This window comes from Balaenoptera borealis (assembly GCF_965194805.1).
Source record: "Balaenoptera borealis genome assembly, chromosome: 2".
Lineage (NCBI taxonomy): Eukaryota > Metazoa > Chordata > Mammalia > Artiodactyla > Balaenopteridae > Balaenoptera > Balaenoptera borealis.
The window spans coordinates 118,339,761-118,363,365 of record NC_138867.1 but is presented as its reverse complement, the minus strand read 5'-3'; the positions used below and the strand labels follow the sequence as shown (position 1 = coordinate 118,363,365).

The window sequence follows — 23,605 nt, the reverse complement described above, 5'->3', positions numbered from 1 at the left end:
CACAGCCTCATCCAGCAGCTGACACTGCCTTTGACTTTAGGGGGCAGGTGGAATGGTTGGAGATTCCTGGGTCTTTGAGGGGGCAGTCCTTTCTTATTGCCCGCAGCCTGGGAGGTGGGCTCAGAGTTGGGGGGAATAAAGGGGGAAGTAAGAGAAAGCAAAAAAAACTTGAGTGGGATATTCTTGTTGGGCAGTAGCGCGTGAGTAACTGGGGAGGCTTTTTGTGGTCTGGTGAGTTCCAGCTATGAGCGAGAGTTTAACTATTAATACACTTAATCAAGGGCACTTCACACACACACACACGCACACCCATACAACCACACACACAGGCTAGGATGGGACCAGGTGGTGGGGGGTAAGAGAGGTAGAGCCCCAGGAAAAAAATGGGAAAGCCCCATTCAGGGCCCCAGGGGGTAGGGAAAGAGGGTGGAGTTTCTACCCTGGGCCTGCCTCCAGAGCAGGGGCAGAGTCAGTGATTCACTTCTGCACTCCCAGAAGGGTGGGGCTTGACACACAGTAGGTGCTCAATAAATACACACTAGACCAATGAATGAATAAGTAAATTATATATAAAGAGTGGGCAATAATAATAACAACAGTAATAATAAGTGAGCCTCACCCCATCCTTGGTCAGTTAAGGCATGCTTCAGAACACCGTCCTTGGGGAGCTAGTTCTGGCTTCATGATCACCCCACCAGAGGCTCTAAGAAAGTAGGCCTGGGTCTGGCTCATCAGTATCCCACCATTCCTCCACCCTATCCTGCACCCTGGAAAGTCAGCTGACCTCAGCCCAGCCTACACCCCTCCCTCCCAGAGAGACCCCCATCTCCATTGCACTCTCCCATGAATAACTAGATGAGGTCCTAAAGAAGTTGGGGTATTTAATTCCCAGAGACTTGATCCTTTATCCAGATGCAACCCTGCCCCCCACACTCCCATAAGCCTCAGCTTCACATCTGCCAAATGGGTAGAAGGTAGGCAAGAAGCTGGAAAGAGGCAGCAAGAGTTAGGGGCCACAGTAGGAACCCATAGAACACAGGTTTGAGCTGGCCTGGGCCCTGGATGCAGAATCCTCCCCTCCCCTTCCCTTCCCCCACCCAGCCTAGCCCTGCCGGGTGGACATTCCAGGCCTCACGTGATAAAGACGAGGCCGCTGGCCCACGGGTAAGTCAACAGGCTCTGTCGGGGGAGAGATAGGAGGCCCTGGCCAGGGTCACCTGCTGAGCCGGGAAAACAGCCGGGCCCAAATACACACATAAATAAGGCGCCAACGGACAGCCAGTCAGCCAAGGGTCTGTCTTCTGCAGAGGAACCTCTGCCCCCACCTTGGAAAGGGAGGTGGCATGGGAGAGGGAGGTGCAAGGCTAGCTCCTGCTTCCCTGGGAGAGCCCCAGGTCCTGCCAGGATTGGAGGTGGGTATGTGGGGGCGGTGGGCTTCTACCGAGACCCCCAGGGCTGACTGAAAACTCAAGAGGCCAACCTCCCTCAGCTGTTCCCACCCCTTCCCAGGGCAAAAATCACCCCCTCTCCCTCCTCCCCAAGGAGAGAGGACAATTTCCGTTCTGGGAAGGGGGTGACAGCTGCAGAGCGGGCCACTACCCACTCCCCCCCCCCCAAGCTCTTGCTTGAGTCTCATCCAGAGAAACTGCTAAATCAACACTACGCAGTAGGTAGTAGGTAGCGCTGGCCTCAGTCTCCCCGCATCGCTCTCAAAAAGGGGTTTGGGAGGAGGCTTCGGGTCTCAGTTCCCGGGTTTCCTAAGACGGTTGGCACCTACGGTACGAGGGTCTTTCGGGAGGGGGTTCAGGGCAAGCTTAGGCCAGCACGCCCCCTAAAAACATCTAATTTAAATGCTCTCAGTTACATGGACAGCCATCCCCCGGCCCCCCCCGCCTCCCGCCCCCGCGGGCCAGGGCAGCTGAGGTGGCGCCCGGCGTTCAAATAGCGCTCCAAACAAGTCCGCAGCGACCGCGCACGCAGCCCCCGCCAGGCGGCCTCAGCGGAAAACTTGAAAGGGACTCTGTTTGCCGGCCGCCCTGGGGCGGCTCCGGCGGGGGCGAGGGCCGAACCAACGTACACGCCCCCTCCCCAGCGCTTCCTGCGCAAACGCGGAGAGGCGGGGGGGGGGGGGGCCGGGCCCACCACAAAACCTAGGACTCCGAACAGCGCCCGCGGCGCAGGCAAAGACGGAGGTCAACAGGCTGGCTCGCCAGAACCCCCCCTTCAGCCCCTTCTATCCGAAGACGCGACTCTCAGACCACCCAGGGTCCAGGGGGCAAAGTAGGGCGCGGCTGCCAACCCTTCAGACCCCCGTCGCAGGAGACAAGAGGAGGGAGCAAGTCTTCCCGGATGAGTCGCTACAGAAACCCCCAAATCTGCAAGGTTCCTCCTTGCAGCCCGTGGCACCAGCCCAACTCCGCGCACCCCTTCCGATTCCTGAAGGGGGGGCGGTGGGAGACCAAAAAGCGATCTTGCTCCCTCATTGGGCGCTTCAGCTCTTCTGACAGGTCCCGGAGGCGGCCCCCCATTTAAAAACTGGGGTCACTCACTTTCTGTTGATCCTACAAATAAACAAAGCCAGGCGCACCCCGCACTCCCCGCCGGAAAGCAGCCCATTACGGGCGAGGACAACTTCCCCCAGCAAGAAAATTAACACATTCTTCTCGCGGCGGTTCGGCCCCTCGCTCTGGGGAAGAAGAGAGGAGGGGGCTCGGGGCCAAACTTCACGGGTAAATTTGGGGCCAGAGCAGCGAAGCAGGCGCCTGGGACACCCGCCTCCCACAGCTCCGCAGCTAGAGGAACACCCCCATTCTCCCTCCCTGGCTTTGCATGCTGCTTGGCCACGCGGGGCTCAGGAGACATCCTGAAAGACTCCCTAAGGCTAGGGAGGAAGGGAGAAAGAGGCCGCGGGGAGCAGTGGTGGTCGGGGGTGATACTTTGACGGAAAAAAAAAAAAAAAAAGGTCAAACTTGGTCAGCCCGCCAGGCACCCCGCGGACAGCGGGGGCGAGGAGCCGCAGGGGAAATGTAGAAGTGGCCACCGCCCCCTCCAAGTGGAGGGGGAGACTCAGCCACGCGTCGTCCTGGGCATTAGAGCAGTAATGCCCCCAAAACACAGGGCTGCGAATGGGGTCTGTTGGGGGGAGTGCGCGCCGGAGATCTCCAATCAGCCGCCCCCGCAGGCGGAGCGCCCGCCCAACACCGAGAGGTGAGGACACGGGCTCCCGCCGCCCCTGTGCCCTCAAGCGCGAGTACTTGGGGAGGGGTCCGTACCCCTCAGGGAGAGCCCCGACCCCAATCCATGGCGCCCAAGCCGCCGTTCCCGACCCTAAAACCCCTCTTTTTGTCTGAACTCAGTGATCTGCGACCGAGCTGACTGCGGCTTGGGGAGGCTTGAGTATAGAAGAGGCCATCGAGCGATCACCGGAGCTAGGGCTCCCAGCGTCCGGGGCTCCGAGGCTCAGACTACGGGCGCCCCCCGCCACACCCAAACACGGACCCCTCTTTTCCCGTCCCTGGCTCTCCGCACCTGAACTTCGGGGGAGCCCGCGCCGCCAAACTTTCCGCAGACTTGCAGCGAACTCCGGCCCCGGCCGCGCACCGGGCCCCGGGGGAGGAGAGGGAGGTAGGCGGGGAAGGGGAGGGGGCCGGCCTCCGGGGGGGGGGTCGGGGGAGGGCCGTGGCCCGACACCTACCGGCTCTCAGAGTCGTCCAAGCCGCCACCGCCGCCGCCGCCGCGAGGCCGAGGGGGAGGGGAGGGGCGGGGAGCTGCGCTCCGCTCTGGGCACCGCCGCCGCGGTGCGCTCCGCTCCAGCCGCGCCGCCCGCCGTGCCCGGGTCCGGAGCCGGAGTCACGCCGCCGCGGCTGGTCGGAGGCGGGGAGGGGGGGGGAGCCTGCAGCACCTGCCCCTCCTCCCCCTCCCCGCGGCCCAAATTAAAAAACAACAAAAAGCAACTAATCACCCCCAAGCGTAGCGCTGAGCGGCTGGCGGAGGGCGCAGCGTGAGGCGCCCGGACTCAGCAGGCAACGCGCATGGCTAGGCGCTGGGCTAGGCAGGGCAGGGACGCGGGGCCCGGCTTCGGGGAACAAGGTTCGGCCGCTCTTCTCTCTCGGCTCGGGCGCCTGCTCTCGCCGCCGCCGCCGCCTCTGCTGCCGCCTCTACATCCCCGCTCAGGCTCCGCCGCCTCTGCCGCCGCCGCCGCCGCGCGCCCGCCCGGGCAGGAGCTCTGAATGCTGCCCGGGGGCTGCCGGCAAAACCCGGACCGGACTCAAAGCTCCCTCCTCCTTCCTCCCCCCCCCCACCTCGGCTCCCCTCCCTCCTCCCTCCGCCTCCCTCCCGACGCAGCTCTGGCCACTTGGACGCCGCAGGCTCTGAGGCCGGAGCCGCAGCCACTGCGCCTCAAGCTCCCCGCGCTCTGACGAGGTCGGCCCAGGCTGAGCTCCCCAGCGCGCCCCGTCTTCACCTCTTTTTCTGTAACTTTACAAAAAATAAGAGGACCTCTCCCGTTCTGTGAGGAGTGCATGGGCTTGGAGACGCACCTTATGGGGAAATCCGCCATCCCTCTGCCCCCTCTCTCCAGCCGGAGGCGAAGCTACAAGGACAAGCAGGAAGGGTTTGGCCGCGCCCCTCAGCTCAGGTGCGCGTAGGGCCGAGAACTCATAGCCGAGCACTCTTGGAGCTAGACGCGTGTTCAAAGATTGCACCCTTCCCAGAGCGCGTTCCCGTACTCGGTGGGCTCTAGTTACCCGGGAGAAAGGGGGTGAAGGTTCCTGTCCCCATTACACAGATGAGGAAACTGATCCGACAACGGATATTTTGTTACCTACGCTGGCCCCAACCGAAACCCTGAGTCCTGGAGCCAAAGCGACTACATTGTGGTGCCCTGAGACCGTGGCCTGTGAACTCTGAGCCCGAAACAGTGCCTAGCACAGAGAAACGCTCAATAGACACTGGTTGAAAGAGAGAACAAAAGCCCAGCGGGTACATATTTGGGCCCGCGTATCCTCGCCGTCATTCAGTGCCCGCTCCATCTGCCCAGCTTGGGCTAATCCTAAAGCTGCAGATGTCGTCTTCTCGCCACTTCAGGGACCCACAGAGCGAGCCCCAGGCTCACTCGTATAATCCCAAAGTGGAAAGTTTCTTCAATTCTGTGGAATTCGTGGGGGTGGATTTGTGCTGCCTCCACAAGACAGAGAAAACACAGCCCCCAGACCAGAGACCCTAACAGGAAAGGGGCAGGACGGTTTGCGAAGTCTGCCTAGGGTTAATCGTTCTCAGCCTGAGAATGATTGGGACCCAGATAACAGGGAGTTAACTGCTGCGACCCGGTGCCTCCAGTCACTGGAGCAGTCTCAGTGGAAGAAGCAAAACTAGCTCCCACCTCGCTGTTTCCTCCTCTGTGCCACCTGCCTCGGTGTTGGAGGGCCTGGGGCCTGGGTCTCATGGGAGCAGCCGCTGGTGCCCACCCTCCAAGCCTTCTAAATTTGGCTTTGGGACTTTGACCCTGCCAGCAGATAGGGGTGTGAGGGAGGTGTCAGAGGGCAGAGTTCATCTGGAATGTGTTGTCTCTCTACCTGCCCTGACCTTCCAGGCCACAGGGAATGACCCTCTCTTGGACACCCCCTCCCTTCCACAAAAGCTGAGAAGTGTCCTCCTTTAACTGTGTGTCAACGAATGGCTCCCTAGGGGAGGCCTTTAGCCTCTCCTCTCCTGTCCAGCAAGCTTCCTCAAAGCCACACCAAATGTACCATGTGAGTAAAGCAAGGTACTTGCTCTGAGAACACAGTTTTAAGACAAACGAACACCTCCAGATTATCACCCCTAAACTGCTTAAAGATAGACATTCTGGGCCCCACCCTGAGTGTCAGGTACAGTACGGTGTTAGGCACTGACCATACAAGGCGAAAGGAAGCAGGGTCCCAGGCCTAGATGCTCAAGGATCTGCAAACACTTAGCCCACCACTATCTACCTTTTCTGGGGAAGCTGAGGCCCAAACTGTGAGGTGGGACCTGTTGCCCAGGAGTCAGCAGCAGGCCTCAGAGGATTAGGACCCAAGAAATGAAACTCAGTCCTCAAGGCTTCTGAAGCCTAGGGTGAGTGCAGAATCAGGCCCTGCATACCTGAAAAAAGCTTCATGCTGAAATCCATGGTGGGGGGGGGGGGATAGTAGCTCCACCTTAGGGAATTACTATTAATTATCCACTTTTTTCCCCAAGACCTCTGTCCCCTCCCCATCACAGGAGGGCAAAGCCCAAGGGGCTGCAGGCTGCAATGGAGATGAGTCAGGTGATATCAGTGGTGACTTTCTCAGGGAAGGGGTGTTGGCATATGCCTGGCCTAGTCTAGATAGTGGATCTTGGAGTCTTCCCCTTCTCCTGGAAATTAAGAAGTGGAGGGAGACCCAGATCCTCACTTATCCACCCCAGGTAGGAACCAGAGAGGAGAGTGGCAGAACTGTCCACATGGAAAATGCAACATGAACAGGAAATGCCATGTGCAAACCATCCACATAGAACTCTCTACCATAACAAGTAAGACAAGGGGGAGACACCCAGGAAGGACTGGGCGGGAGGTCTCTGGCCTTGGGAGAGACTATCCCCACCCCAGGCCCCTTCCACAAGAAGAAGTAAAGGGATCCTGGTTCACAATCCCTCCAAAAAGGAGTATTGGAGTTTCATATTGCTATTCAATCAATCAGCTTAAGAGTCAGGAAGCAAATTCCATAAGTCTCCAGTACCTGTCGGGGAGAGAAGGGCCCTGCACCCACCTGCCCTGTCTTCTGGGTAGGAATGTGTCAGTCCAATACCCTGGATCCTGCTCTCCTGGTCCTGGTTATAATATCCATAGCTAGCATTTACAAAGCCCTTACCCTGAGCAGGGCATTAAGCTAAATAGTTAAGGTAACTTATCTCATTTAATCTTTACATCAGCCCCAGTAGTAGTATTGTCCCCATTTTTCAGATGAGGAAACTGACATGAGACTGGCACCAAAGTTGTTTTCCTAACCTCAGAGATTTGCTATCCTCGTGAGGCTTCTCACATACAGATCTGCCTGGGGTTCACCTGTTCCTCATCCTGTAGTGACTCCTCAGAGCCCATAGGGCTCAGCTCAAGCCCCTTCCCCAACTTGGCCTGGCTTCCCTAACTGGTCCTATTCTTCCCTGCAATTCCTGAGCCCTGCTGACCAACACCACTCAACACTGGTGGTTCCCTCAGACACCCCAAAACTTCCCTTCAAGTATCTGTGGCTTTGCATGCACTGTTCCCTCTGCCCAGAAGGGCCTTAATCAAGCTCACCTCCTGAAGTCCTCACTGAAGCCCAAGAGCATGTATCACTCCACTGGGAACCTTCTTTGACTTCTACTCCCCGCCTCAGTTTGGCTTATATCTACAGAGCCAGCACTAGCCTTTGTGCAAATTAGAAAAAGCTACCACTTTTTGGCAGATATAGGTACCCCCATTTGGCAGCAGGTCATAAACTGTCTTCCAGTCTTCCTAGACCCCTTGGCCAGGTGCCTTTTTTGCAGTGCATGCACTGAACAATTGTACTCTGCGGCCTGGCTTTGGGGGCCCTCATCTGTCCCCTCTTGTGGCCACAGTGACCACACTGCACAGAAATAGCTTTTATTTGCTCATGGTCTCCCTGTCCCCTCACTACTACCATCCACAAAAATTTGTTGAGGGTAAGGGAGAGTCTCCTACCTGCTTTGGGCCTGAAGCCTGGCACTAAGTAGGTACCAGTAGTAAGGATTGTAGCCAACAGTTTTCTGAGCACTTACTATGTGTCTCGCACCACACTAATTGCTTTCTGTGAATATGCTTATTTAATCCCGGGACTCAAGACAACTGCTTAATGTTACAAAGTAGCAAAACCAAGATTTAAACCCATGCCTTGTGTGGGGATCTACCTTTTCCATGACTACCATCTATCAGCTAATGTCAATCATTGATTAAACATCCAGTGACTGGGAATGGCTGCATGGAGAGGAGTGTGGGAGTTAGTCTCCAATAAAGACGGCCAACCCAGAGCTTGGCCTACGCCTCTCCTGAGGCCCCAGTTCCCGCATCTGTATCACAGAAAATGAGAGCCAGGGCATTTGGAGCCCTGCCTCAGGGCAGGGTGCAGGATAATGCTCAGTGGGGTCACACTGGACTGTGACCTTGGCCAAAATTCCAGAGCAGAGCTGGGGGTGCAAACATGGGCAGGGGAAGAGAGAAGCTTGACTGCCTAGACATGGGCCCACGCCTCTGGGGTCTCAGCCCTCACATACTGACCACTGGCCCTTCGGCCCCACCCCTGCCCCCATGACCTCTGAAGGGACAAGAGAACCGTGAAACTAGAAGGAAATTTCAGAAAAGCTAGATCTGTTTCTTAGGAGGCCAAGGTCCAGCCATCCCTAAGAAGTCAGTTTGGTGGCCCAGCCTGGCCCTGAGCTGTATAAACAGTGGGGAAGGGAGGCGGGCAGAAGGGGGACTCCAGTCCCAGAATAAAATGACTCTGGGGTGAGGCTGGGAGGGAGCAGAGACCAGGCCAACACATACAATCACACTTTGTATTTCCGCTTGCACCCAGGCACAGCTACACATGTGCCAGACAACCAGCAGTAGCCCCATGCTCTGCCAGGCCCAGGAAACTCAGCCCTTATGTGGTAAGGGAAGGGGAGTAGGGACAGTTGGGGGGCATCCGTCATGCCCCTGACAGTAACTCTTTTTTTCTTAAGATCTTCCTTCCTTCCTTCCTTCCTCCCTCCCTCCCTCCCTCCCTCCCTCCCTCTCTCCCTCCCTCCCTCCCTCTCTCCCTCCCTCCCTGGCTGTGTTGGGTCTTCGTTGCTGCACTCAGGCTTTGGGCTTTCTGTTGCAGGGAGCAGGGGCTACTCTTGGTTGCGGTGCGCGGGCTTCTCATTGCAGTGGCTTATCTTGTTGCAGAGCACGGGCTCTAGGCACGCAGGCTCAGTAGTTGTGACGCACGGGCTTAGTTGCTCCGCGGCATGTGGGATCTTCCAGGACCTGGTATCAAACCCATGTCCCCTGCATTGGCAGGCGAATTCTTAACCACTGCGCCACCAGGAAGTCCCCTGACAGTAACTCTTGACTTCACTAGGCACAATCATGGTTCAACTGTCTCTCCAACAGGAAGTGGGACTGTGTGCTCCCAGAGGCCAAAGCTGTGGCTCCATGGCCTCAGGGTCAAGAAGAGGGAGGGGCCGCAAGGTAACAGAAAGGGGCCTTGGGGGAGGGGAGGACACAGCATCCCAAACCTGGAGGCCACAGACCAGGCCCAAAGAGGGGGGGCCGGTGGTGGTGTGCCCTGGGCATCCAGAAGCCTGGCCAGAAAGTGCTCTACCCAAGACCTGCAGGCTAGGGTGGGGTGATATGGAAAAAAGTTGCTGGAGGTGGAGAGGTGGGGCTAGGCCTCCCCTCACAGATGTGACTCCAGAAGGCAAAGCAGGGTCTTAAATGCCCCTCACACTGAGACTTTGGAAAACAGGACCCAGCCTCCCTCCTCAGACCAGACCCTACCTACCAACCCCTACTTTGCCTTCCTCTTCCAGAGAATGGGGTACTCAGGCAGTTGCCTGGGGGTAGGCCCAGGCTGAACTGCTCTTTGAACTGGCGGGACTGGTTCTGTGTCTAGCCACCTGGGCAGTCACGGGTTGCTTGCCTTGCTGGGGCTGTGAGGAGGGAGGCCTCAGGAAGGGGCCCCTCGTAAATCGTTAACTCCCAGAGCAGCCTCTGCTGCCGGGTCCCCTCAGCCCCACCCCCAGTTGTGACTCTGACGCTTAGAGAGCCCACCAGCCCCCCGGAGGCCAGAGTCAGAGGTTAGAGGTCAGAGCCAGAGGTCGCAGCACCTGGACAAATCCCTCCCCCGACTATCTGGAGGGAGTGGGGGGGGGGCAGATGGGGACGGTGTCTATGGGGAAAGCCCTTCTCTCTGAGTTCAGAGCTTCTCACCCTAGTTTGCCCTCCAGCCTTCCTACTGTAGCCCTGACCTTTGCCTCTTAGGAGAGAGTCAGGAGCTCTGGGTGGGCCTCCTGGGGCAGCCCCTGGGCAAGTCCCAACCCCACCAGACCCTTATCCTCAGGGAGATAACTATGCCAGTCCCACCCACTTCACCTCAAGGGGTATCACCAGGACTAGATAATGAATGGGTTGAGGAAAAGAATTAGATACTGTTCAGAATTGGGATAGGACCCTCAGCATTGTTCCAACCCTGCTTCCTGGTATTGGGGTCCCCCAAGGGAAATAATAAAGGCTGCCTTTCTGAAGATATTGTGCTAAACCCTTTACCTCCTTGGTAATCTGTTTAACAATCACATTCTCATTTTGCAAATAAGGAAACTGAGGCTCTGAGAGGAGAGGTGACTTACCTAGGCTATGGCAGCTGTACAGGAGCAGGGCCAGGATTTGAACCCGTTGTGTGCTCTCAAGCTGAACCCTTGAAGCATTCTCTGTCTCCTTCTTAAATTCTTTTTTTTTTTTTAAAGAAATTCATTTTATTTATTTATTTATTTATTTATTTATTAATTAATTACTGTGTTGGGTCTTTGCCTCCGTGCGAGGGCCCTCTCCAGCCGCGGCAAGCGGGGACCACTCCTCATCGCGGCGCACGGGCCTCTCACCATCGCGGCCTCTCTTGTTGCGGAGCACAGGCTCCAGACGCGCAGGCTCAGTAACTGTGGCCCACGGGCCCAGCCGCTCCGCGGCATGTGGGATCTTCCCAGACCAGGGCTCGAACCCGCGTCCCCTGCACCGGCAGGCAGACCCCCAACCACTGCGCCACCAGGGAAGCCCTCCTTCTTAAATTCTTAAACTACAGGTGAGGAGACACCCTAAAGCCAGAATGGGCAGGACAATCCCCCCAGTGTAACACTGGTTGTAGCGGGGCTGATATGAGGCAGGTAGGGGAGGGTATGTGGGCAGGAGACTGGCAATGCCCCCAACCTCTCTGTAAGCCCCTCCTCCAGGGCGGCTCCCCCTCAGGTCACGTAGCCCCAGGTGCTACCACAGGGGAGGCTTGGCTGCTGCTCCCCCCACACCTCGGGAAGAACTCTCCTGACCCAGACAGGCTAAGGCGGGAGGACGGATGGTGCTACCACCCTTTTCGCTAGGGAGGCGTCTCAGAAGCCGAGGAGACAGAGACCAAAAAAAAAAAAAAAAATCAACTTTTAATCGAGATTGCAGATTCAGAAAAGATTCATAAATGAAATGATTCCCCGAGGAAATATAAAAAGTTACTTACGGCACAGCTAAATTGAGCATGCTTCAATCAGGGGCTGTTGAGAAATCATTAAGATATACAAGACGCTTTTTTAGATATATGTGGGCTCCGTCAGGAGAGATGGCCATTGCTCCAGTTAGAGAGAGATCTGGCCCTGAGCTGACTTGGCCTGCTGGGTCACCTCCTCGGACTCATGGCTGGGGAAGGAGGGCAAAGTGGGGAGAAACCCTACCTGCCAGGCCTCAAGGGCCACTGCCCAGAGGTTGTTACTGCCCCTAGGGGCCCAGAGACTCTCTGGCAAGGGAGAGTGGAGCAGAAGGGATTATGGTTAGAACTTTTTATTGATTGAAGTAGCTTTTCCCCACTTTGTAACAGCAAAATGGGATGTGGCAGAGCTAGAGCTACTTCCCTCAAAAAACTAAAGAGGGGAACCCCCACCCCCATATCCCCTGGCCCCTTGCCCTATTGCTTGGGTCAGCCTGAGGAAGTGATCACTCTACTTGGACAGAGAAGGACCAGAACGTGCTCTCAGATCTATGTCTGAGGGCTTTGCCTTGGGGGAGGGGCAGGCCAGGGAACACTGGGGGAGTGGACCACCCCGGGGAATTTTCAAGGATGATCACTAGCTTTTGAGAAGACATTCTCCCCTCTCCATTGTAGCCATAATCCATTTCTTCACTGGAAGGCTTATTTGAGGTCTAACCCTCCTCTCTTGCAGCCTGTGGGGGTCTTTCTGCCTCTTCCTTTCCCAATGCCTAGGACTTTCAGGATTGAGGCTAGGACATCAGTGGAGGGTCTCTGCTGAATACTTATCACCTTCCCCCTTCTGTGTGCTCCTGGGGACCAAAACTCCTGGGCTTTAGACAAGGTCAAGGCCTTACTCATCTCCATGCTCTGTCAAGTACCTGGTCCTCAGTTGGTGCCAAATATTTACTGAAGAGGAGGGAGGGCATCAGGATGCAGCTGGGGCAACCTGTCCCGTGGGGGTGGGTGTGGAGGAGAAAGGAAACAGGCAAGAGCCTGCTCAGGGGACTGTAAGTGGCAGTGCCTGGACCCCCTTTCTTAGGGGGTCTTATCTTATCTGCCTGGGTAGCCCCCTCCTCCATTAAATCATCAAGGGTGGCAAGAAACCCGAGCCGGATGGTCGTGGCCACACTGCCTTGTGGGTGACCCGAACCCGATCCTGGCCAGGCCGAGGCGCTATTTTAAACTCCAGCTCCAAGCTGCTGCCTCATACCGCTTGGCCCATCTCTGGTTACAAAGCCACTGCCCACCTCCCAGCCACTTCCTCCTACCCACCCTAGGACCCCCTAGGCTGGTGCTGGGTTCAGTGTGTCTTGGGGAAACCCTGCTCTCTGTAGGCCCTGGTCTGTCAACTGGCACCAGTGCTCTTCTCCATCCCCTAGCTGAGCCCAGTTAGGCACCCTCATCCCTCTACCCACACAAGGACCCGTTGACCTTTATTTTGACTGAAAATTCCCCCATGGGGTTCTCTTCCCCAGGAATAAGGGCACACCCTGGCCAGAGAACCACACAGCCCAGGATAGGGCAGATGCTACAGGAAGAAAGGAAGTAGGTTAGACATAAGTAGGGACTTCCCAGCAGTGACACTATGCTCTAGAAAACTTTCCCTTACCTCAATGCCTGCCTGCCTGCTTGAGCAGGAAGAGGGAGATGACTCCAGAGGGAGCTCCCTCCCCAGTCCTCAGGCTCAAGGGCTTGTGGGTTGGGGGGGACTCAGGTAGCATTTAGCCAACCCACAGTGTCTTCTTTCCTCCCCTTCCTCGAGGGGAGAGCTCGGCATTCAGGTGGCCCAGCTGTCAGCTGGCTGGGCCCGCTGGACTTGTGTCCACAATCCTCCTGCTCCAGGCAGTAGCCCCCACTGGCTCTCAGTCCTGCCAGACCTACTCCCAACCCAACACTGGTCTAGAGGGAGGCAGCAGAGACATTGCCAGGGCACCAAGGGAAGGCAGGAGGCTGATCATCCACGTTGGCTCCCCTCATCTCAAGCTGGCTGGACAGAAGGTCGCACAGGCAGCCTGAGTACCCCCATGAACGCCCCCGCTCCCCCGCCCCCATGCTCTGTAGTCTCAGCAGTAAGGTGTTGGCACCAAGCCTGGTGCAGCTGAGCAGTGACGCCAAATGCTCTGCCATCTCAGGCAAGCATGGTTCCCTCCAACCTAGCAGGGGCCATGGGGAGGGGGGAGAGTGTCTCCCACCCTCCTGGGCCTGAGACAGCTGGGGACAGAGCCTTTTTGGAAACCTCCCTTTCCACTACTGAAGAGGATATGTGGCATCCCCATGGGGTCAGCCACCCCTTCCAACCCAGGGGGCTGGTCCTGAGGTTAGACCAGTGATTCTCAACTAGAGCTGATTTTGCCTCCCAGGGGGCACTGGGCAATATCTGGAGACATTTTTCGTTGTCACAACTGCTGCTACGCATCTTACAATGCACAGGACAAAGAATTAAATGGCCCAAAATGTCAATAGTGCTGAGGTTGAGAAACCCTGGGAAGAAGTCCCTGACTAATCTGGGAGCCTGGTAGGAGACAGGAGGTATTCTCCACACACACTCACAGGGGCCGAGGCTCATCATTTCCCACCCTCAACAGGCAGAGAAGGTCCTCCTGCCATTCTGGCTTCAAAGGCCCCTTATAGCCTGAGGAATGTGGTAAGCCGCCTGCCTGCCCACCCACCCACCAGCCTCTGGGCTTGTTAGAAAAAGTGCCCATGGGGGGATGGGGACGGCAAAACTTCACCTGCCCATGATGGGAATTCAGACACATCCTACCTACCAAGCGAGCTCTACAGAGCCCTCCCCTCAAGAGGATCTGGGCCTGTGGAAAAGTATAGGGGTTGCCCTGCCCCACCAGACCCATCCCCAGAGGGTTGGCCCAGCATGGGGCTGGCTGGAAGCTCTGGCCTCCTCCTCATCTCTCTGCCTCCTCCCATTTCTATTTAGGAGGCAGCCATGGTGGCTCGGCTCTTGTCTCTGGTTTCCTAGGGAGCTCTGCTGAAGCAGCCCAGCCTCCATGGGTCCATCTGTCAGGGAGGCTGTTCCGCCCCATCGATTGCTGTTCCCAGGGGGCTGTGCTGCTCGAGGGACCCAATGTGGCGGCCAGATAGGAGGGAACTACAACGATAAGAGGGGGTGGGGGCAGCTTGGCAGCAGGCAGAGCTGAGGGGAGCTGACACTTCAGTGAGAGGAAACAAAGCTAGACAGGCATGAGAAATGCAGAGGGCCAGGGGCACCAAGGCAGGAGGCTGGCTGGAATGACCTCTGAAGCCAGCTGGCACTCTCAGGACTCAGTTTTGCTCCTGGACACACCAAATTCCCACTTGCAAAGACAATAATAATAATTGCTAACACATGTTGAGCAGGAACAGTATGTCCAGCACTGGATTGGGGGCTTTGCACACCTCTGCTTTCATCTGAGGCTCACACTCATCCAAAGCAGGTGCTGTTATATTCCTCCACAGGGGAGGAAGAGAACCAGAGAGGTTACAGCACTTGTCAGCAGGCACACAGAGGAGCTGGGGCTAGAATTGGAGGCGGGTCAGCCTGGGCAGCAGCTATGCCCCAGTCCCAGACACCGCCAGGCCTAGGGGGAGGAGGCGTGTCTCGCCAGGCAAGAGGCCCTGCCCGCCCTCCCCATGGAGCCGCCTCCTCCCCTGGGCTCTGTGACATCTGCCCCGCTTCCCGGCCCCAGACAGCTGCCCAAAGCCACGTCAGCACTTCCACCGGGGAGCCTGGAAACTGGCTCTGGCCCCTGGGCAAAGAGGGACCAGGAAGGCTGAGTCCCCGACAGGGTGGCCTTGAGAGAGTGTGATCCACTCAGCCCAGCAGGTGGTGGGTCAGCATGACCTTGGGTTGGGCTTTTCTAAGCCTCAGTTTCCCCTGTTCAGATGGGAGGGGGGGTGCTTTGGGAAGGGTTCAGAGGAGGAGGAAGCAGCATCTTGGGTGGACAGGAGCAAACATTCCCTTGCAGCCAGAGTTCTGGGGGCACCCCAGGGAGCCTGCGACCCCCACTGTCCACTCGGGGCCAGGTGGTCATTTGGCGAGGCTCATAGGGGTGAGGGGGAGGGTGGGGAGGTGTCTATGCCCGGCCCAAGCCCGAGCACTGGCTGGCTGGGGCCAGAGATAACCGGCGCCTCCCGGAAAATCATTAGCATCTGTTTGGGCCACGGCAAAGCTGGCCCGCAGGCGCCTCCGCCCGCCGGAAACGGCCCCCCACGCCCCCACCCGAGTGCACTGGCGCACCGACTGTGCCCCCACCCTCCTCGGGGCCAGCTCAAACTGGTGGAGCGACAGCATCCACCCACCCAGGGAGGAAGGTCTGGGTGCAGGGCCGCAGGCCGGGCAGGTGGGGGTCTGGCCTCTCCGTCGGGCGTCCTGGCGCGGCGTGGGCGGTCCGGTCCGCGCTCTGGGCGATCCAGGCCGGCTCTTAGTGGCGCCCGCGCTGGCGGCAGCCCAGGGAGTGTGTGGAAATGACACCGCCAGGGCGGCGGAGATCCCCCCTCCTGACATTGGCTGGAAAGTGGAGCAGCTCGTCAGGGACAATCAATGGCGATCGATCGATGCGCGGCGGCGGGGCGGGCGGCGCGGGGGAGGGGCAGCGGTGCTGGCAGGGGTGGGGGCATACGCGGCTGAGGTCAGACAACACACAGACCCGAAAAGGGGCACAGCGGCACATGGGCTCACACGGACACACAATGTGTACAGGGATGGGCCACTATGGGCCACTGCCCCCACTCACCTCACGGAGTTACAGCACACTACAACAGTCTCTGACACAAGTTAGGACAGGAGGTCAAGGGGTCAAACAAATGGTTCCCCCGGACACACACAATAGGGTCACAGACACATAACAATACAGCCAGTCACGCTATCACACAACCAGTTCACACCACCACAACCGATGACCCTACACTAGACACCCATATCACCAAGACACAAAATGTGTCATACATTCTACTAGCTGGTCTCAACTACAGGACAGAAGGGAGTTACATACTCTGGATGCACAACAAAGCAAAAAAGTCACACAGCCAAATTATACACCATCACCATCACCTCAAAAAACATTGTCAAATTGGGTCTTAAACTATGGAACAACACAGTGGAGCCCCATATTGGCAACACAAAACAGGACAGAGAGCCCAAGTATACAACAGGACCCCACACTGCCACAAGTTGCACTTCAGCAAGTAAGACAGAGATGCGGCTGTATCACATCTGCCAACGAGAATATAACATGGCATAATAAACATTGTGGCACAGGCAAACCAGCATTAACTCTCAGGGTTCTGACAGAACCAAATGAGCTACTGCAGGTTAGGCACTTAGCACAGGGCCAAGCACATGGTAAGCACTCAAAACACAGAGGGTAGTGGGATCATCTTTAATGTCTGTATACTAGTTAAGTCATATCAATATAATGATTGTAACTACTTAATAGCATCACTCTCTCCCGATACGTCCATTCCTCTCCAGGAACCTGATTCATCCCAACAACAAAATTAGTTCAGCCATTACACACACCTGGGAAACACAATTCAAGTGTCACAAACCACTCACACTGCTGCACTCACTCACACAGTGGCCACATATATCAATTCCCCTAGTACACTGCCACACTGGCCACACACACTGTGGGACTTCCGTGGGGAAACCACCCCCAATCTCTCATCAGGTGCAACTCAACTAGTACATTGCTACTGGCCCCATTTCCTGCCACTCTCACAACGCTGTAGAACACAAAGCACCGCCCACCCAGCAGTGATCTGATCTCTCAGTTAAAACAAGGTCCAGAACCTCCCACGCAAGCTCCTTAAGGACCATCCCTAATCAGTCTCTCTCTCCATTCCGCCATTTTTTGTACAGAATCCGAGGCATCAGTTCCAGAGCGCTCCCTATTCCAAATCTAAAGAAGGAAAGAGGGCTGGCCCCTGATCTCAGAAATCCACCCCACCCCTCACCACCATCATTTCCCAGTGGTACATGTGTGTAGGAACAAGGCCAAGATCCCTCATTCCTTCAACACACCCTTACAGGCCACTCCGGTGCTTACAGTTGTAGGGCCAGCTGGGCTCTAGCCCTCACTTCCTCCAGTTAAGGCCTGGGACCTCCCAGGGGCTTCCAGGAATCCCTTGCAGCCAGGGAGCTCCCCCTAAAGGTTCCACCCGGAAAGACTTAAAACATTCCCTAGTTTTGCCTGGCTGTGTAACACTGCCTAATTCCCCAGCCTCTGTGCCTGGATCCCAAATCCTGCCTGTTGATCCAAGATTCCAATGGCTGCCCCCCTTCAAGACCTCATGCACGCACACACAGGCACACAGAGGCACTCTTTAAGAGAGCGTAGAACCACTTGGTGGCCTGTGCCCTAGAATGGGGGAAAGCAAGGATTCTGGGCTGTGGGCAGTGCTACAATCACCCATGTCTCATCCCTTACTCTCATCCTTCAGGTAGGGCAGGGAAACAGCTGGGGGAGGTCTGGCCTCCTTCCACAGCATCTCCACTCCCAGATGGCTGGAGGCAGCTCTTCCCAGCATCCCCTTCCAGGCTTTTATTCACCAGAAAGGGTAGCTGAGCTCTCCTTTTGTCCCCCAAGAGAAACAGAGGGACACAAACCCTGTGCAGGGGCACACAGGCTGGCCAGGCATGTCCATCTAAATGCCTACCCATTCTGTTTTTAGGCACATTCTTGCAGGCCTTGCTAAGTGGGTATGAAAGGCATAGGCCCCAAAGGGGCCCAGACAGCCTGCCCCAAGTCCCTGGGTGTCCCAGGAGCTGGTCCTGCTCAAAATCAGCTGGCTTGTGTAAGAGTCCAGCAAAAATGTCCAACTACCCACGCCTACTTCCCTGAATCCATAAGCACCCACAGCCGCAACCCTTTAATTTGATAAGGCCATTTTCCACCAAGCATTGCCTATGGGCCAGCCTGGGCCAAGTGCCCATTTTCCAGATGAGAAAACCAAGCAAAGGAGAGAGAAATTAGTTGCTCAAGAATATACAACTGGGGCTTCCCTGGTGGCGCAGTGGTTGAGAATCTGCCTGCCAATGCAGGGGACGCGGGTTTGAGCCCTGGTCTGGGAAGATCCCACATGCCGCGGAGCAACTCGGCCCGTGAGCCACAATTACTGAGCCTGCGCGTCTGGAGCCTGTGCTCCGCAACAAGAGAGGCCGCGATAGTGAGAGGCCCGCGCACCGCGATGAAGAGTGGCCCCCGCTTGCCACAACTGGAGAAGGCCCTCGCACAGAAACGAAGACCCAACACAGCCATACCATACATACATACATACATAAATAAAAAGAATGTAAGCAGACAAGAATAGCATTAAAAAAAAAAAAATAAATAAAAAAAAAAAAAAAAAAAAAAAAAAAAAGAATATACAACTGAAAAGTCATGGGCCTGTGATTCAAATACAGATTCGACTTCTGTTCCTCAAAGGCTACACAGTTTAGGCTCACACCCATATACATAAACACTAAGGAATGTCCATGCTCACAATTCTCTCACACGTTCCTACACACATGGGCAGCCCCCTCCCGCACATACTCACACATACAAGCAGGCCTACACTCTCCCACGCCTGGGGCCTGTCAGCCACATTCTCCGTGGCTCCCTCCCTCCAACAGGGACAGGGACAGGCAGGGAGTCCACATTCCCAGGTTTCCGCCCTGACCCTGCCCCCCCACCCTTCCCCACTCAAAGCACACATTCCTCCTGCTACAGCCAGATAACCAGCCCCAGGGGGAGGCCTGGGAGAAAGCAAGGCATTCTGGGGGCCAGACTGCTGGGCCTACTCTGGGCTGCCTAAGCCAGCTCTACTGCCTGGATCTGGCATGGTAGGAAGCCAGGAGCTTTCCCTCAAGATAGCCCCCACCCTTCTAGCCACGCTAGACCCAAGGCTTCCCTCCATATTCCAGGGACTTTCTTATGCTCAGAGATTCACACTCCAGGAAGGGCCCCCAAGGGTCTCCCAACTCACCCTTATACAGTGAGCATACACCTTATATGCAAAATCCCTTATACAGTTAGTAACTAGAGCAGGACCTGGGGAGCCCCCAGGACTCCTCTCTCTCCCACTCTTAAAGAGTCTCTCAGCAGGTGAAAGCGCAGGTTCCATGCACCAACAGCCCCTAGCAGTTTTCCCCATCTGGGGGTAGTGGCAGTTAATTCTCACAGCTCTGCCTGGGGTGCAGCCACTTGGCCGGGCTCAGCAAATCTGGAGATATTTGCATACCCAGATGGCCGAGCCTGGAATTTCAAAGAATTCCCCAAGAAGAGGCAGCTGGCTTCCGGGTAGTGGCCCTGGAGGCTCACAGCTGTTGGGCTGGAAGACTGGGGAGTCTGGGGCCCCAACACACAAGATAAGATTTAAAAGGGCAAGGGAAGAACATCTCCCAGGCCCTATCACCAGCCCCCAGCTCTGTTCCTCGGGTCCCCAGCCCTCCACCGCTCAGGTATGAAACGTCACGTCCTGGTTGCCCAGAGTAGGTAGGCAGGCAAAGGAGACAGGGCTAGTTGGCTAGAGTCGCAGAGATTGCCTGCCTTTGGGGAAAGGTAACAGGGGGCACCAGACAGAGAAGTGCCAGAAATATGAGATCCCCTTGTTCACATGAAGCAACAAATAGGCCTTTGTCACCATGCAACCTGCAGCTAGGTGGGCAAAGGCCCTGGCCTGGTCCCTACGAACCTGTCCACACACAGGCACATGGCTACTATACCAATGGTGAGGGGAATGGGGAGCTGGTGGCTTGACACTTCTGGCAGGCCTTGGGCTAGAATACTAATCTGTTCCCTCATTGTGATTAAGGCTATGATGGAGCATAATGAGCTAGACACTGGACCATCCAGTTCTGGATAAACAGTAAACAAAGCCAAACCCAAACAGGCCTCCCCACCCCAACCAAAGCCCCTCCCAGGTTCTGTCCAAGCCGATTTACTGACCACCTACCTCATGGTTGTTACAGCTATAGGTCACCACTGCCCTCTGCTGGCAACTCAGGCACTAGCATCCACTCAGATACCAGCTCGCTCCCTACCCAAGCAAATGCACTTCAGTCACCTCCTCCATCTGTGGGCACAGAAACTTAAGCCTACCCAACTGTTACTTAAGTCAGAAGGCAGCAGGGGGCAGGATTAGCAGGGAGGAACCCAGGGACAGTGTGTCAGAGGAGAAATCACAAAGGAATTCTGCCCCTCTTCCCAAAATTTACATCCAAAACTTCAAGTGTCCTTTCTCTCCAGCTTAGAGGTTAAAACCCCACACTCATGGAAACAGTGCCTGCCCCATAACCTGTTGCAATGCACCAGAACCTCCCCTTTACCCCTTGTCTTATGCCTTCTCTTTGTCCCCCCCAAAGGAGGGCCAGGCTTAGATGATCTGGAACCATCCTTTGAAAAAGCTCAACTTCTCTGGCAGGTCTGAGAAAGCCTTTGTTCCCCTGGTTCCTTCTGTTACACTGCAGCAGGTGACTGGAAGTCCTGGGCTCCTCTGAAACAAGGCCAGCTCCCCTCAACTTTTACTGCAACACCCTGCAACCAGCCACACCTTTCAAAGACGGCAGAGATGTGGAATGGAGGTGGGGGGAGACTGCCCAGAAGGACCTACCAGTATTGCCCCTTAATTAGCTGGGGGAAGCTCCAGATGCCCCTGTCAGGTAGGTAGCCTAGATTTGCCAACTACCTCAAGCATGGAACATTTCTCACCCCTGAGCTGGCTCTGGAGACCAAATGTCAGGTTGTATTTGTGTACTGTTTCTAGAAACCTCCAAGTCAGAAAACCTAAGTAGCAGTTTTAGAGCTTTCAAAGCTACTCACTTCCTATGGAAAACTTCAAAGGTGAGAAAGCTGGCCAAACCCTCCCTACTCACTCTCGTTCTCTAGAGGCCCTACAATTTAGGGTAGGGGAGTGTACCCTTTAAGAGTCAAGATTTTTTAAGTACTTAGGCAGAAATTAAAACAGGAGAACAAGTGGCTCAGGGCAAGGAGCGAGGTTCCTGGGAAAATGGCTGCTGTCGCCCCTCATATCCTTAGGAGAAGTCTGAAAAGGAACATGGCACACTGACTGAGGCTGGTGCTGCTCTTCTCTGGACATCAGTCACCAGAGGCCTGGGCACTCAGTAACTTCTTCTTGGCCTTTCCAAAAGTGATCAACCATTTGCTTTCAGTGTATACACTGTAGGGTTATCAGGAACCCCAGCCCTGGAAAAGGCCATTCTATTAATAACAACTCACACAGGAGGTTAAAAGCAAACAAAACCCCCACTCAACTGAAAACTATTAAGTGCTATCCTGGTGCTAAGACATTCATATAGTTCTTCATCCGATAAGAGGCAGGCTACAGTTTGCCTCCAGTTAAGGTGCAGCTCCACAAAAAATTCAAAGATGAAAAGTAATCAATTGTCACAAAAATGTCTGACTCTGCCTCTTCTTCAATCAGCCCAGGAGCAGGCACTGAGAAAGGGCAAAGCTGGCTGGTGACTGTGTCACACATTCAGCCACTGAGACCAAAGGCCTGAAAGGCTTTACAGTCAGTCCCAAGCTTTGAGCTTTGCCACTTATATTGACTAGGGTAAAATATGGCAACAATGGGGGAATGTATGTGTTTCGGGATCACCCTGAGAAAGTGATCCCATGGCTGGTTTTCATTATTTCTAAGCCCATCCCAGGAAATATTCAGAGGTGCCTGAATACCAACCACTTATACCAGCTGGGGCTAAGGTTAGGAAAAGGCTTTTAAGGAAGGCTTTTGTTTGGTACAGAGAACTCAGAGCCACTTTTCATCTACGCGCATGCACAACAAAGGAATGATGAAACAGGAAACAGGCTCCAGGAGTGTCCCAAAGGAAGTCTATTTTCTCTTCCTGGATGGATATGAATGTATATTCTGATAGTTTGCTACCTTCATAGTTATTCTCATATTAAAAGTCTGCTTTCTCCACCCTCTCCAGGCTGCTGGCCCCGGCCAGGATCCTGAATGGCTTTTTAGCACGCTCCAAGTTCTACATTTGGGAGCTACCAGATGACAAACCTGACTGGCTGAAAGCTGGACTGGCCTTGGGTACCTCCATCTTCTTGTGGATCTATCTCATCAAACATAATGAAGATGTTTTAGAATATAAAAGAAGAAATGGGTTGGAATAAACTTTTGAAATACTAATACAGTATGTCTCATATAGTGATTATAACAGTTCCTCTGGATTTACCAATCTGTTGAGTTATAAACATAAGAGAAAAAGTTTTACATGATATTACGTTGAGTCAGCATTTGTGCTTTGCTTAAATGGGAAAAAAAAAATCTGCTTTCTCTACCATCACAATCACCAGAATAACCCATCACGTGAAATAAAGGCTGTTTCACAAAGGGAATGAAATGAAGATGGGTTCCTAACATGAGTGACAATTTTCTGCAGGTGTAATAAAGATGCTATTCCTGAGTAGGAAGGAAGGAAAGATGTGCTCATAATTCAGAAGATCTAGGAACTGAAGAAAGTTCTTCTATTAAAACCTAGCCACTGGGTGTTAATGGGTATGGTACAGCAGACTGAGACAAAAGCCACAGTTTCACTCTAATTGCAGACAAGGGGCGGTTTACAGGCATTCCAACTGTAGTTTAGAAATAATTCATTTCTCCTGACAACCTACCTAGGGCTCCAAATTACTTGTTGAGGCAAAGAGGAATGACTGGAAAAGTGGAATACTGTAGCTGTTGGAAGTAGAAAAGGAATGCCTCAATTGCTAGGTCAGTGCAGAGAACATGGGCCCCTCTCTCTGACCACAACATCCTTCTCTCTATAGACCTCCCTGCTGCTCCCCACCCCAAGAGTCCTCTTTCCAAATCTTTATATTACCCAAAGTGTAGAAACTAGCAGGACAACGCTACCTTTGACCACTGGCCAGTAACAGAGCATGCAAGTATCCAAAATCATGTAGCTTTACCAAAAGAGACTGTTTCAACTATAACTTGATCAAGCACTCCATGTTGTTAAGAAGCAAAGCAGGGGCTTCCCTGGTGGCGGGGTGGTTAAGAATCTGCCTGCCAATGCAGGGGACACGGGTTCGAGCCCTGGTCTGGGAAGATCCCACATGCCGCGGAGTAACTAAGCCCGTGCGCCACAACTACTGAGCCTGCACTCTAGAGCCCGCAAGCCACAACTACTGAAGCCCGCGCGTGCCTAGAGCCTGTGCGTGCCTAGAGCCCATGCTCCGCAACAAGAGAAGCTACTGCCATGAGAAGCCTGCGCACCTCAATGAAGAGTAGCCCCTGCTCGCCACAACTAGAGAAAGCCCGCGCGCAGCAACAAAGACCCAACACAGCCAAAAATAAATAAATAAAATAAATAAACTAAAAAAAAAAAAAGCAAAGCAATTAACATA

General features: G+C 55.0%; 1 protein-coding gene and 1 long non-coding RNA gene across 4 annotated transcripts in view; one reads left to right on the top strand and one right to left on the bottom strand.

The window, feature by feature from the left end:
- The window catches only part of CXXC5 (CXXC finger protein 5), a 33,946-nt gene extending 29,755 nt beyond the window's left edge, over positions 1–4,191 (bottom strand). The window contains exon 1 of one of the 3 annotated variants that reach the window (XM_082382090.1): positions 3,695–4,191. The gene's annotated coding sequence lies outside the window, so the exon portion shown is untranslated. Of the gene's footprint in view, positions 1–3,528; positions 3,651–3,694 lie in introns of those variants that run through there. The other 2 variants (XM_082382092.1, XM_082382091.1) reach the window with 2 other exon arrangements.
- On the top strand, positions 1,443–22,388 carry LOC309624235. The gene is made up of 3 exons (XR_014241819.1): positions 1,443–2,729; positions 3,357–3,624; positions 22,180–22,388. It is a non-coding gene; the product is annotated as an uncharacterized lncRNA (long non-coding RNA).
- Positions 22,389–23,605: the final 1,217 nt, after the last annotated feature.